The following is a 14,200-nucleotide window of genomic DNA, read 5'->3' on the forward strand; positions in this document are numbered from 1 at the left end:
ACACGGCTGATGATGCGCTCCCTCTGTCAGATTTCCATCCGTTTTGATGGCCAATCAGAGGCGTTCCTTCGTTTGTTTGGGAAAAAATAACGAGAGAGAAAGTCGGGGATAACAACGAGGTGATTGTAGGTTTTCCAGGTCAGTTTCTTATTTACTTTATATTGTATAGTCTGTTTCTTATTTTTTCTATGAAGTAGCTCCGTTCCTGTCCTTCCGCCTTCTGCCTTCTGACAGAAATCTAGCCATCAATAATTCTGTCCGTTTTCTGATGGATCAGTGTGGCCGCCTCATGCACACGGCTCTGACCGATCTGACTTTTACCTTCTTTATGGATTCTTTGATTCCTTTGTGGGGGAAATGCCAGTGGAATTAGAACAGAGCACATAAAACGGATCATTCTGATACAATTCCAGCATATTTAGAATCAAAATTGAAGAAAAACAAACAAAAACAAAACAACAACACAGCCCTGTGAGTTGGAATGCATCATAAGCTCAGCTGGTGTCCACTGTGTCACGCTAGCAAGACGTTCAGGATTATATTCTGTGTCAGTTTCAGTGTCACTGTTCAGTGTCTGTCGTTGGTTTGGTCTCTTGGCAAGTTTCGATGGGGAAAAGGGGGAAAAGAAGGGTAGAAGAGGTAGAAAGAGAGCGCCCCCCCTCCTCTTCCTCAGCGGAGAGCCGTGTGCTTCAGGCTCTAACCGAGGAGTTGGCCTTGCAGACGCTAATGCGGGACTCCACACCGCCACAGCTCCACCCGCCCCACCCTCCCGCCGACGACCCGACCGCCGCCGCCGCCCCCGGTGACCGGCGCTTCCTGGTGCAGCTGTGGAACCTCGTCCAGGACCCTTCGTTCCCGTCCATCCAGTGGGACCGGACGGGTTTGTACCTGGTGATCCAACCGGGCTCATTCCAGCGCGAGGTCATTTGGTGTACCGAGAGCCTCCGGTTGGGCATGAGCCATAGCTATATGTCTTTAGTCCGCCGGCTCTATGTGTACGGGTTCAAGAAAGAGACCGACGCCACTTTAACGAGATCGGCTTCGCTTCACGCTTTCCTTCAGGAGGAGAGCCTGCCTGCCAGAGCCAAGCGTTGTTTCTTCCATCGCCCCGGCTTCAGACGAGACCGCCGACCGCTCCTGCACCCGGTGAGGACAGGAAGCAACAGGAGCTGCTGGATAAGGTGTTCTGCTCACGCCCTTATCCAGGGCAGGTGTTGCTTACTGTAATGACACTTCAACTAGGAAACTTGTGCAGGGACTGAAGCTGTGGCTTTTCCAGTAATAGGACACCCTCTGGAAGTCATAAGTTATACTCAAGCTATACTTTCATAGTTTTCATACGGTGTGTTTTAGCCTTTGTGTATTTTAAAGTCAATTTGATATACTTTTGTATGTATCTGATTTGCATTACTTACAAGTTACTGTAAGTTTCACTTTTGTTTTCACACTGGGAGACTCTGTGGATTGAGTTCAGTCTGCTGGTCTGTACATCTCCACATTACAGACATCACGTGATGCGACATCAGACCCATTAGAGATCCATTTGGATCCATTTCTATACAGACCAACTTTTGATTTTGTGCCTCTGTATGGGAAACACTGCATCTCACAGTCAAAAACGCCCTCTAGAGGCCATCTGACAAAGCGCATAATCTTACTAAGCATTACCTGACTGACTGACTGACTGACTGACTGCCTGACTGCCTGACTGACTGACTGACTGACTGCCTGACTGACTGACTGACTGACTGACTGACTGCCTGACTGCCTGACTGACTGACTGACTGACTGACTGTCTGACTGACTGACTGACTGACTGACTGCCTGACTGACTGACTGACTGACTGCCTGACTGACTGACTGACTGACTGACTGACTGACTGCCTGACTGACTGACTGACTGACTGCCTGACTGACTGTCTGACTGACTGACTGACTGCCTGACTGCCTGACTGACTGACTGACTGACTGACTGCCTGACTGACTGACTGACTGACTGACTGACTGACTGCCTGACTGACTGTCTGACTGACTGACTGACTGACTGACTGACTGACTGACTGACTGACTGACTGCCTGACCTGAATTTGTCTTGTGATGCCCTCGGCTGCACCGTGGGGATAAAAAGGGGTTGAAGAGGCTAAAGAATGAAACGCCCAAAAGTAACAACCGTTACAGGAACAAGTAATGTGATTAGAGTATTAGAGTAACGCATTACTTTGTGACACGTTACCCCCAAAGCTGGTTGTAATAGAAAGGTGTGTGTGTGTGTGTGTGTGTGTGTGTTTTCTGCCCCCAGGCTGCACCCAGTCCCCCCAGTCACCCAGTCCCGGCACCCGGCCCCCCCGGCCCCCCCGGCCCCGCCCTGGGCCAGACTCTCCCCCAGCTTCTCTCTGCACTGGCTGGGATCAGCGAGCTGCTGCCTCCTCCCTGCTCGGCTCCGACTGGAGGAGACGAGGGTGGCCCAGGAGATGGCCCTGCGCCTCCTCTTCCTCCTCCTCTTCCTCTTCTTCCTCCTCCTCCTCTTCTTCCTCTTCTTCCTCCTCCTCCTTCTCTTCTTCCTCCTCCTCTTCCTCCTCCCCAGACTGCCGGAGGTCCGACTGTCATGGCTGACCTGATAGGAGTCGTGGCCTCCTCCATCCTCGCCTCCTTCTCCGCCACATCCTCCTCCTCCTCCTTCCCCGCCTCTTCTTTATCTCCATCCTCCTCCTCTTTTTCTCCTCCTTCTTTCTCTTTCCCCTCCTCCTCCACCTCCACCCCCACCCCTTCCTCCCCCTCCCCCTTCCCCGCCTCTTCTTTATCTCCATCCTCCTCCTCTTTTTCTCCTCCTTCTTTCCCTTTCCCCTCCCCCTCCACCCCCACCCCTTCCTCCTCCTCCTCCTCCTTCCCCTCCTCTTCTTTATCTCCATCCTCCTCTTTTTTTCCTCCGTCTTTCTCTTTCCCCCCCACCTCCACCCCCACCCCTTCCTTCCCCTCCTCCTCCTCCTTCTCCTCCTCCATGTCCACCCCCTCTTCCTTTTTGGCCTCCTCATCCTCGTTCCTCTGCTCCCCGTCAAGACATTTGACAAAACTATAATATAAAAAACAGTTTTACCGCAGTGATTGTGGAGCAGTTTGTATTATTAACATAAAGGTTTGACTGTTATGGATATTTTTAGACTGCAGCTGCTGATAGCCGAGATTTGCCGAGATGTTCAATATGTTTAAATTTTACCATTCTCATGCTGAAAATGGGACAAGGATTCAGTGTTTCCCCCAGAATTGTATTCTTGTCAGGGTGGAAAAGCCTCTGAAACAGCAGTTAGACCATCATAGGACACTAAAACTCTCCACTGAAACCCATTATAATTAAATTCTCTTAGGGTTAGCAGCTCATTAAGGCAGGGGGACACACCGCACCTATTTAATGCCAGGGGGAACTACAGTATTGGATATATTTGGCCTTTAAATAAAGAATTCACAATAACATAATTGAACAATTAACTAAATTGTTGTGCAAAGAAAATAAAGTGGCATTGCAGGTTTTAAAGACTTTTTCTGTAGCTGAGGAACCTCCATCATAACAACATTACTGACAACACAGACAACATTACTGGCCAATATTCAATATTCAATAAAAGGCCAATATTGGCAAACCAGTATATTGGTCTAGCCCTAATAAGCACATGAAGCACATTAAACTGCCTGAGTCTTCTCAGTGAAATAAACCGAAACTTAACGTTGGGTTTAATTCTCCTTTCGAAAATATGGAGGAACATTTTTCCCTTTCCTTTATATTGATTTTTTGACAGACTCTATGTTGTGGGGGGAAAATCCTTCCATTAAAACAACTGAATACAAAAGGTAAATTCATCCTTCAGGGATCAATAAAGTTTTGCATTATTATTATTGAGATAATTTTGGTTTTGGGAGAAAGTTGCTCATGTTCAACATCACAGTGAGGCAGCCAAGTTCATCGCCAACCCAAACGAGCAAAACATTTTTACAAAATTATATTATATAACAGTGAAAATTCATATTAAAACAGCTTTGGAAACTGTTTTGAACTGATGTCAGAGAGAAAGGACATCGTCTGTATTCACACATTTTCAACACTGATGCAGGCCGTCATATCATCATCTATTTAAAGTCAAAATGTGTGTTGGGATAGCACATATGAATCCTTAAATTGAACTGTAACTGAACTGCCGAGATGACGTGGCGACGTTCAATATGTTTAAGTTTTACCATTCTCATGCTGGAAATGGGACAAGGACTCAGTGTTTCCCCCAGAATATTCTCCTTGTCCTCTCATTAAGGCAGGACGACACTCCACACCTGTTCAGTACCAGGGGGAACTGCAGTATTAGTAGTGATGGGACAGCACATATGAATTCTTAAATTGAACTGTACTCCCCTTCCAGCAGCCTTGGGAGGCCAATTTGAATCCACGTGGCTCTCTGTTATGTTCCGCCTGCTCTTGTGGGCGATAAGCCTCGCTCATGTCGTCCCGGTGTTAACTCAACATCCTGTGTCCACACACTCTTCCTGGCCTTATCAGCCGCCGTGTGTGTGGACAGAAACACAAATACTTCCGGGGGTCGAGAGATAACAGAGTGGACGGAGTGTGTGTTTTTGTGTGTGTGTATGGTCCAGGGTTCAGCGTGCTGCAGCCCAGCAGTTAAACTTTAAACATATAAAGAGAGGAGTTGCCGGCTCTATCTAAGTCACCGCTCCGCCTCCTCGCTCTGTTTCCAACAGACTAATCACATTTTTAACCGTCAATATAACAAACGTCTAGAGACTCGCTGAAGTCACGTTCAAATCTCACCACTCCGGACCAGAAAACACACCGCAGCAGTGAAATCTGTACTATTAAGTACAAAGAACTGCAAAGTACCACAAAGAACCACAACTACTACAAGAAACTACTACAAAGAACCACAAAGCATATCACAAAGTAACACAAAGTATACACAGAGCCACAAAGTACCACAATGAACCACAAAGCACCAGAAACTACTAGAAACTACTACAAAGAACCACAAAGCATATCACAAAGTACTACACAGAGCCACAAAGTACCACAATGAACCACGAAGCATATCACAAAGTACTATTAAGTACCACAAAGTACTACAAATGACTGCAAAGTACCACAAAGAACCACAAAGTACCAGTAACTACTAGAAACTACTACAAAGAACCTCAAGGCATATCACAAAGTGACACAAAGTATCACACAGAGCCACAAAGTACCACAATGAACCCCAAAGCATGCCACAAAGTATTATTAAGTACCACAAAGTAATACAAAGAACTGCAAAGAACCACATACTACCAGAAACTACTAGAACGTACTGCAAAGAACCACAAAGTAACACATAGTACCACACTGAGCCACAAAGTATACCAGAAAGTACTATTAGGTACCAGAAAGTACTATTAAGTACCACAAAGTACTACAAAGAATTGGTAGAAAGTCCTGCAAAGAACCACAAAGTACCACAGAGAATACTACAATGTACCATTAAGTAGTGCCACAATAGTTTGTGATACTTTGAGGTTCTTTGTGGTATTTTTTTTTGGTGCGTTGTGGTACTTTGCGGTATGCTATGAAGTTCTATGTGGTATTTGATGGTTCTTTGTTGTATGGTTTGTGGTTTGTTGTGGTACTTACACACACACACACACACACACACACACACACACACACAGATACCCTGCAGCTCTGTTAATGCACTTGAAGCCTGGCGTTTCCTGTCTGTCTGTCTATGTAGGATGTTTGTTTTCCGTCGCCTACAGAATTCCACCGCTGCAGATTTATAGTGTGTAGTAACGTGACACCGAGCTGTTGACACACACACACACACACACACACACACAGCTACAGCTTCCCCTGCTAGATTCATGCATATACTGTATATACACAGTAGGCCCATATGTATATTTGCAAAAACAGGCAGAGAGAGTGTGTCGGAGTATGTCTATATGCATGTGTGTGTTGCTGAGTGCATTTCTGCTTCTGTGTGTGTGTGTGTGTGTGTGTGTCTTCTGACCCTCTGACATGTCTACCGTCCCACTGTGATTAACACCCGTCATTAAGTTTGGCGTATTTAACACCCAAACACCCGGAGAGAAAGAGTCGGACATGTGACACCTCAGACTCCCGGCTGCAGCTGAGGGCGCTGACACCATAAATAATGAGAAACACACTCAGAAAAAAATAAAATAAAATTACAGGTAGATACACACATGGACAGTCTCACTCTCTCTCTCTCTCTCACACACATACACACACACACACACACACACACACACAAAGGGAATGTTGAATATCATCAATCTGTGATATTCAGTGCATTCCAGCAGTTATTTTGTGATGAAGTGTCGTAATTTACTTTTTTTTTGGCGTACCAGCTTTCCCTCAGCCTGCCTCGTCTACTTCTACTTAAGTGATTTCCTACATTTCCCAGAATGCCCTTCGACAACGGGCCTGAACTTGTTGCATTCAGCTGTGGGTTATAGGTGGAAGTGGAGAGAGAGAGATAGCGATGGTGATATTGGAGCGACCCTTAATCAAAATAGCTGCAACCTGTCTCTCTGCTGCATTGCATTCTGGTCTCTCTCCTGCCTCCTGTGGGTGGAGAAACTGGTCTCTCTCCTCTTCTACGATGGATTTCTCCCTGTGTGATTGTTGAACGTCTCTCGGTGCAAAATGGCGGCTCTAGAAAGAAGCCCTCGCTCTTTGATTCTGAGGGACTGACACCAAAACCTGACGTTCACCGCTGATGTTTTACATCCTGAAACATTTTCTGATATCAAACTCCATTGTAGCTGCTGGAAACATCTGGACGTATTTGGCCAGCTATCCACGGGAAGCAGAAAAATACACCAAACCAACAAAATGGCCCCAGAAATAATGCAAGGCACATCGGCCATAAACTCCCGGTATGAATGTGTGTAGCTGTGTGAATGTGAAGCAGGGTGTCGCTGCAAACTGGGTGCTCTGGACCAGTGTCTGGATGGGCGAGTGGTCTCCTTCTGCAGAGCCGGGACTTCTGGTCTCCGAATGGAGGCGTGGGTTCGAATCCCACTTTTCTGAATGAAAGGGGGATCAATAAAGTGCTATCTTATCTTAAAAGAACAAGCATGCTCAGCTGACCTTCCTCAGATAAAGGTAAAAAAACAACACAAAACACTTCAACAAACTCTGTCTCTCTTCCTTTCTTTCTTTCTTTCAAACTCTCACACTCTCACACACACACACACTCCTGTCTCCGTCTGGGGTTTCAGATGTCCCAGGTGCCCGGGGGACTCTCAGAACTGAAAGGGGAGGCTGTTCGGAGTCGGTCTGATACCATTTTTGGTACAGTGAACCCTGAATATTTAGGCTGAGTGTATCGCTGTTGGAATTTCTATGACGTTATAAAGACGACAAGCTGAGAAAGACGAGACAGATATTGTCAGCGGCGCGGTTTATTTTACCTCGGAGAGGCACTCCGCATGCCTTTTTAAGGGCTGTGAAACCTTGAGTCCAGGGAGTCCGACGGTCTCGATGCATTCATAACAAATACGATCCTTTAATTATGGAAATTCACAGAGTGATGAGAGCTGCTGTTGACTCAACAAATAAAGGCAGGAATTTATTTAAAATTTTTGTGTCTCTTGCTCTCTGTCTCTCTCTCTCTCCCTCTCACACACTCCCACACACACTCCCACATAGACTTAAATGGTTTGGTTGAATTTAATTAAGTTTGACTAATTAAGAATCAAAAAAGAGGTTTGTCATGTTTAAAGGACATTCATAAAAATCATGAGGAAACACAAATTACTAATATCAGATGAAAACTTTTGATGATGAAAACAGCTTTTCACGAATTAAGGCAAGAACAAGTCTTGTTTTCACACGGTGGAGGTGGAGGGGAGAGAGCAGGACGCCGATTCAAGTCCCGATTCCCCACCGGCTCGCTGCTCTGTAGCTGACCTCTGACCTCTGACCTCTGACCTCCTTATGGCATGAGAAAAGAGAATTTCCCTGCAGGGATTAATAAAGTATCACATCATCCTTGTCAACCACACACTTCTGCTGTCATGCAGTGACATTTGAATGCATGTCATGAATCCTGAGGTTGTGGAACTGACTCAGCATGGAGACCAGTTTATTCAAACCCAGGATCATTTACTTCTTTAGTTTGGTTTGGTTTGGCCAGCTGAGAACAATGCCGTTCAAACTCGGGTGCCACCAAATAACCACTGAGACGCCTGGAAATGTGAGTCTTGGTTTTATGGGTATAACAAGACGGATGTTGACATCTGACAGCCAGCAGTTCCTCATTCTTAGGAAGCCGAGCAGAACAAAATGAAGTCTGGGCTGATGCTCATATTCAGCTATTTCTTCACGTGTTCTTAACTGGTATGAACACCACAGAAGAAGAGACAGACAAGTCCATCACGCTGAGCTAAAGTTACAGGAACTGGAATCAGGTTTGTTTTGATCCCAAACTGCTGCCAAAATCTATCTAACCTGGCAGGACGACTTTTGTTTACAAGCCCTGGTTCACTTGCAGATGGACAGCGTGATCCTAAATGAACCGAATACAAAGGTTTTCCACTGTGGTTCGGACCAAAGAAAACAAATTGTAGGTGTGATTACAAAAAACTAGCAACATGTTTTCACTTCAATTGAAGGATCACAGGCTCCTCTATGGGGTCAGAAAATTATCTGACTCTTGGGTTTATGAAACTCATTGGATAATCTCAGAAATGCATGGTAGTCGATCTGAAAAAGGCTGTTTTTCTTAGTTACAAGGTTTTCACCCGGCATGCTTGTCTCTTCTGGATTAAATCGGTGAACTGGATCCTGGCTTTCACCTGGTCAGTCTCTCTGGGTCCTGCTGACATGAAGCTTACTCATCAACAGCACAGAGGAACACGATGAAAACCCCTGAACCTGGAGTCAGGGGGTTTTCACAGCAGCGGTCGGCCAGTTGACTGAATGGAAGCTGGATTAAGCGTCAGATCTAGTCCCACAATGACAGGCTGGACCCACGCTGACGAATCAGACTAGTCCTCTGACGGACGGAGGGAGCCGGGTCAGCAGATATACCGGCCACTGAGTCAGCACTACTGCATTCACACACACACACACACACACACACACACACAGCACAAACCACTGAAGTGCCCTTGAGCAAAGCACTTAAAGGAATGCTCCAGTTTTTGGGAGATTGCAGGCTGCAGGTGTGTTGGTTGTTGGAAGAAATAAAGTCCAAAGCTTTTTCGGAAGGTTTCAACTGTTAACTAGTGTTTTGAAAAAATATTTACTGCATCATTTACTGCAATAATGGGTACGACAGTAATGCGGCGTGGTACTGTCGGCATCAACAAAGTACCTATAGTATTATGGCTTTTATACGATGGTTGCGTACGGTTGAAAATTTTTCTTTAAAGTAATCTACATACAAAGGGAAAAAAAACAACATAAAGCAACTAAGATCGCTGCCAACTAGCTCCCTGGTTACCTCAGGAAGGTTGTCATGGCAACCAGTAAAGCACAAAATTAGGCGCACGGTTGGAACATGTCATCGGCCAATCAGATGGCTTGGCTGAAACGTATAATTTATATGCAATTTCGCTTTGAGTCCAACAGTGATGGACAAACAGCGAGTCACATCAACTGCCTCCTGTCATGGGGTTATAGGTCAAAAGACTGAGGTAACACTGCAACACACACACACACACACACACACACACAAAAACACGCTGACACAAAAAAGCACACGCACACTGGTGGATGCACAAACCAGCACACACACACACACACAGAAACACATGGGCACTTACACACATACACACACACACGCACATACATGTACACATACAAACTCAGACACATACAGACACACATTAAGGCACACAAACAGAGACACACACACACACACACACACACACACACACACACACACGGGTGCACACAAACACACACACACACCCTTATCTCCACAGTACAGTCTGTTTGCTCTGTTGTGGTTGCTCAACTCTAGATAAGATGAGTGTGTGCGCTTGTGCGTGTGTGTGTGTGTGTGTGTGTGTGTGTGTGTGTGTGTGTGTGCGTGTGTGTGTGTGCAGTGGAGTTCATGAAAAACACAGATCAATGCAAATCCACTGCCACATATCAGCCAGGGTTTGACTGTGAAAATCCTGCCTTTATACCAGAAAAGTTCTTGAAGTTTATGTCGGTTTTATTAATTTTAACCACAAAATTGTACATTGTTTTAGCTTTTGTGTCAATTCCCTCAATTCAAAATTGCATTGGATTGGATTAAGAACATTTTCATGAGAATTGGTTTACAGTTTCATTTTGAGGAAAATCCACTTGATTGAATTGAACGTAAATTGACCCCAACTCTCCTCTGAATTCAGCAAACTGAGATGTGAAAAAGTCCTGATTTGTACACAATTGAAAGCAAAAATCGCCAAACATACACACACACACACACACACACACACACACACACACACACACACGCACACAGCTAAACACCCAGACACAGATCCCCAGACCAAGACCTTTATCAATCCAACCAGGAGGACAAACCCAAGAGAGAAAGAGAGAGAGAGAGACTCACTGGGCGATCATGATTTGTTGCACAGGAGAGATAAGACACACACACACACACACACACACACACACACACACACATATACAGACCACACACCATGCACACAAGAGACAAGACACACTGACTGACACATTAACATATACATGCACAGACACACTACATTAGAGGCGACACAGACAGATAGACTGACAAATAGACACACACACACACACACACACTCACACACACACACACAGGCTGGGATTGAGTTGGAGCTCAGCATGCCACTTCAAAAGCGCTGGCTGGCTGTGATCACCGCTGCCCTCTCCTCCCTCCTCTTAACCTTTCACCTCCATCTCCCTTTCTTTCTTTCTTTCTGTCTTTTATCTTCCTCCCATTTGTCTCTTTCTCTCACCACTCTCTCTTCCTCTGCTGGGTTTCCATCCAAGTATATTTCTTGTGAATTATGATGTACCGAACTGGAAAAGCTGAATGGAACATTTGGTAAAAAAAATATTTCAGTATTGCACATAAGTTGTTATGCTTGCTTGAAACGGAAGCAGTAAATAACGATGGAAACGTGTTTGTCAAATGAATAATGATGCAGGCTTGGCATGATTGGCCTGAGGAATGGTTCAGTTTTATTGCAAAACAGTTCAAAAGTGGCTTTGGACTTCCTGAGTTGTTGTTTGTAAAGTCTCTCTCCACCACAACTTCCCAGAAACGCCATCGCCGCCGTCGCTCCTGTTTATCGTGGTTGTTTGACCATTAATTGGTGCATTTAAAGCTGCACTAGGCACGATTTTTATGTAAAAATACATCTGTCTTGTCAACCTAAATCACAAAGTTTGGCTGCAACAGAGAAGAGCGTCCCATCAACACTGACCCAGACCCTGTAGATTTGCCCTATTTGCCCAAATTAAATCCTGGTGTCAGATTTGGTCGCTGGTGGGAAATCGAATTGGATCACAGGAAGAAACGAATGGAAACTTAAAAGCAAAATGCAAAACTTTAATTCTAAACAGCAGCGAGAGAAAACCCCCAGCAGCCACTAAGAAGAAGACATTTAAAACTGCACCAACTTTGCATGTTTGTGGCTCCAAATGGCAGCGAGAGGTAGCTTTTTTTTTAAATATTTGAACTTAAATGCCCAGAAATCCTGTAAGGTGTCGTCAGTAAACGTCTCACAGCTCGCTCATGTTCACCAGCCCGGCCGCTCTGTGATGCTTTATACCAAAAGGAAACCAAAGAGACCAGAGAGGAGAAGATCTAACGCTGGAGACGTTTAGGAGACAGTTTGGATTTCAGTCTGAAGTTTTGATTCGTCACTTCCTGTGTGGAGAAGTGTCCAAACCTGAGGCCAGAATTTCATTTCTGCAAATGGGCGAATGTACAGTGTCTCATTTAGATAGAATGGGACACTGTTCTATAGTGCAACCCCACTTTGTGATTTATGCCGTAAAGACGGACGTGTTTTCACATAAAAATCTTGCCTAGTGCAGCTTTAAGTCCGAGGAGCCTGCAGATTACAAACGTCGCAATACATGATTTCTGGGTAATGAAGTCCTTCAGTTTTCTCTTGCTGCCACTTGAATGTGAAGTGTGAAGTTGCCTAGTGCAGCTTTAAGTGCATTTCTATGTTTTTGTCTTTGAATCAAAGGATAAATACGCCTAACATTAGCTGATACTAAAGAACAATACCACCCATTACTAATCAGTGTTTTTGTTGTTAATGGGGTTTTTGTGACAATCATTAAAGATTTTTATTGGTTTCAACCCAGCTGATAGAAATGCACCTAATTCACATTTTATATTTTGCCACATTTCAAAAGTTTACATTTAATTTGCCCGACAGTGAAACGTTGTGAGACAGTTTCAGCCTCTTTTTTATTATCTGTCTGTGGGTTCTTCCTCTTGTGCAAAGACACAGGCACACACAAGGCTTCTTTATTTTAAATTATACTTTATTTCATATAAAAACAAAACAATAAACAAATAAATTAGATATTTCTAAAATAATTCTCTCAAGGAAATGTTTAAGAACATTGTGATTGTTTACAATTGGTATCTGGGAGAAGAGCAGATAAATGGAATGTAATGTAATGTAATGCAGGTTCATCCGGACACTTTGTGTTTGTGGGTGAAATTAAAGAGTTTCATTCCAAAATGAGATATCCACCAACGACGAATGGATGATGAGCGTCTGGAAGGGGAATTTACACCATTTTGGAATGAAAACCTTCAATTTTCGTTAACCTTTTAAACATTTTTCAACAGAAATCATTAATGAAGAAACAGTGAAAGAGTACAACTCATGCTGCAGATACCAGCCGGGTGAGATCTGCTCTCCAGCCGGTTCAGAGACCAGTTTGGCTCTCGGCAGACAGGAAGAGGTCATGCATTAGCTTAGCTGCCTTACAGGTGAAATGAACGTCATCTTTTTTGAGTCGCTGATTTCCAAACGGTGACACACCAAACAAATCTCACACCTCAACGGTAAAGATATCAATGGACACAAAGAGGATGACTGGGTCAGCTCCACTGTCAAACTGTTACGCATCGCATTCGCCCTCCAGCCCTCCGGATCTCACAGACTTTTAACAGCAAAATGCTTTTCTGAGGCGTCCCAACAATGAAGCGCCCCTCCTTGGCAGTTTGTGTTGTCATTGTTTCAGTCATGGCAGGCTTGTCTTGCGGTCAGATTCCCCTCCTCGGCATTATTAACCCAGAGGGGAATTCTCTAGACCCCGGTCCCCGGTGGCGGAGCGGAGAGGAGAATCCGAATTAACATTTGTATATTAAAAGATGGTGGCCGGGATAAAGATAGGGCAGCGGGAGAGAAGAAGAAGAGACATTACCATAATAAGGGCCTCTTCATTTGCACACAAGCCCAGGCTATCCCCCTGCCATCACCCCCCCCTCCCCCTTCCCTCTGGCCCATAGTCACACCCATTAAGCCTGCAAAGCCCCATTGTCCAGCCAGGCTGCGGACCTGAGGACCCCTAGCCAACAGATTGGGCTGGGTAAAGGGTTACAGCAAGACAAAGGAGGATCCCTCCCACTTCTCCTCCATTTGAAATCAATCACAGAGGCTTTCACATTCAGCACCCACACCCCCCACCCTCCTCTTGTGAGCAGTGACAGTAGCTTGGGCCCGCTCCCCACAGAGTCCCCATGCTGAATCCTCATTCTTCTTTTCAGGGCGAGTCCCACCCTGGCCCTACTGTCTCTTACAGTGTCGGTCATGTAGGCAACAATTGAAAACATAAGGCTGTTGTCGGGCGAAGACCGCGTTAACGGCAAATTTTGGTCGTCTTCTTACTGGAATTGAAAGTCTATGCGGCTTGTTTACGTATGTAGTTCAAGTTTCATGACTCCTGGGCCCATGAAACCTGTTCAAAACCCTTTAAGTAACTTCAACAATACATGGGCACTAATGAGAAAATACATATTCTTTTCTTTTCTTGCGGTTTTCGTCCGACAACAGCAATTAGGACAAAGGTCCTCAGGGTGTTTAACTGGTTTACTGGGTGGCAGAGCAACTTTAGCAATGCGCAATGACAAACCGAGAGTTTCATTCCAAAATTTCCAAAGTTTAAGCCATCTTTAAGCTACCG

This window comes from Centroberyx gerrardi, chromosome 11, assembly GCF_048128805.1.
Source record: "Centroberyx gerrardi isolate f3 chromosome 11, fCenGer3.hap1.cur.20231027, whole genome shotgun sequence".
NCBI classification, from domain to species: domain Eukaryota; kingdom Metazoa; phylum Chordata; class Actinopteri; order Beryciformes; family Berycidae; genus Centroberyx; species Centroberyx gerrardi.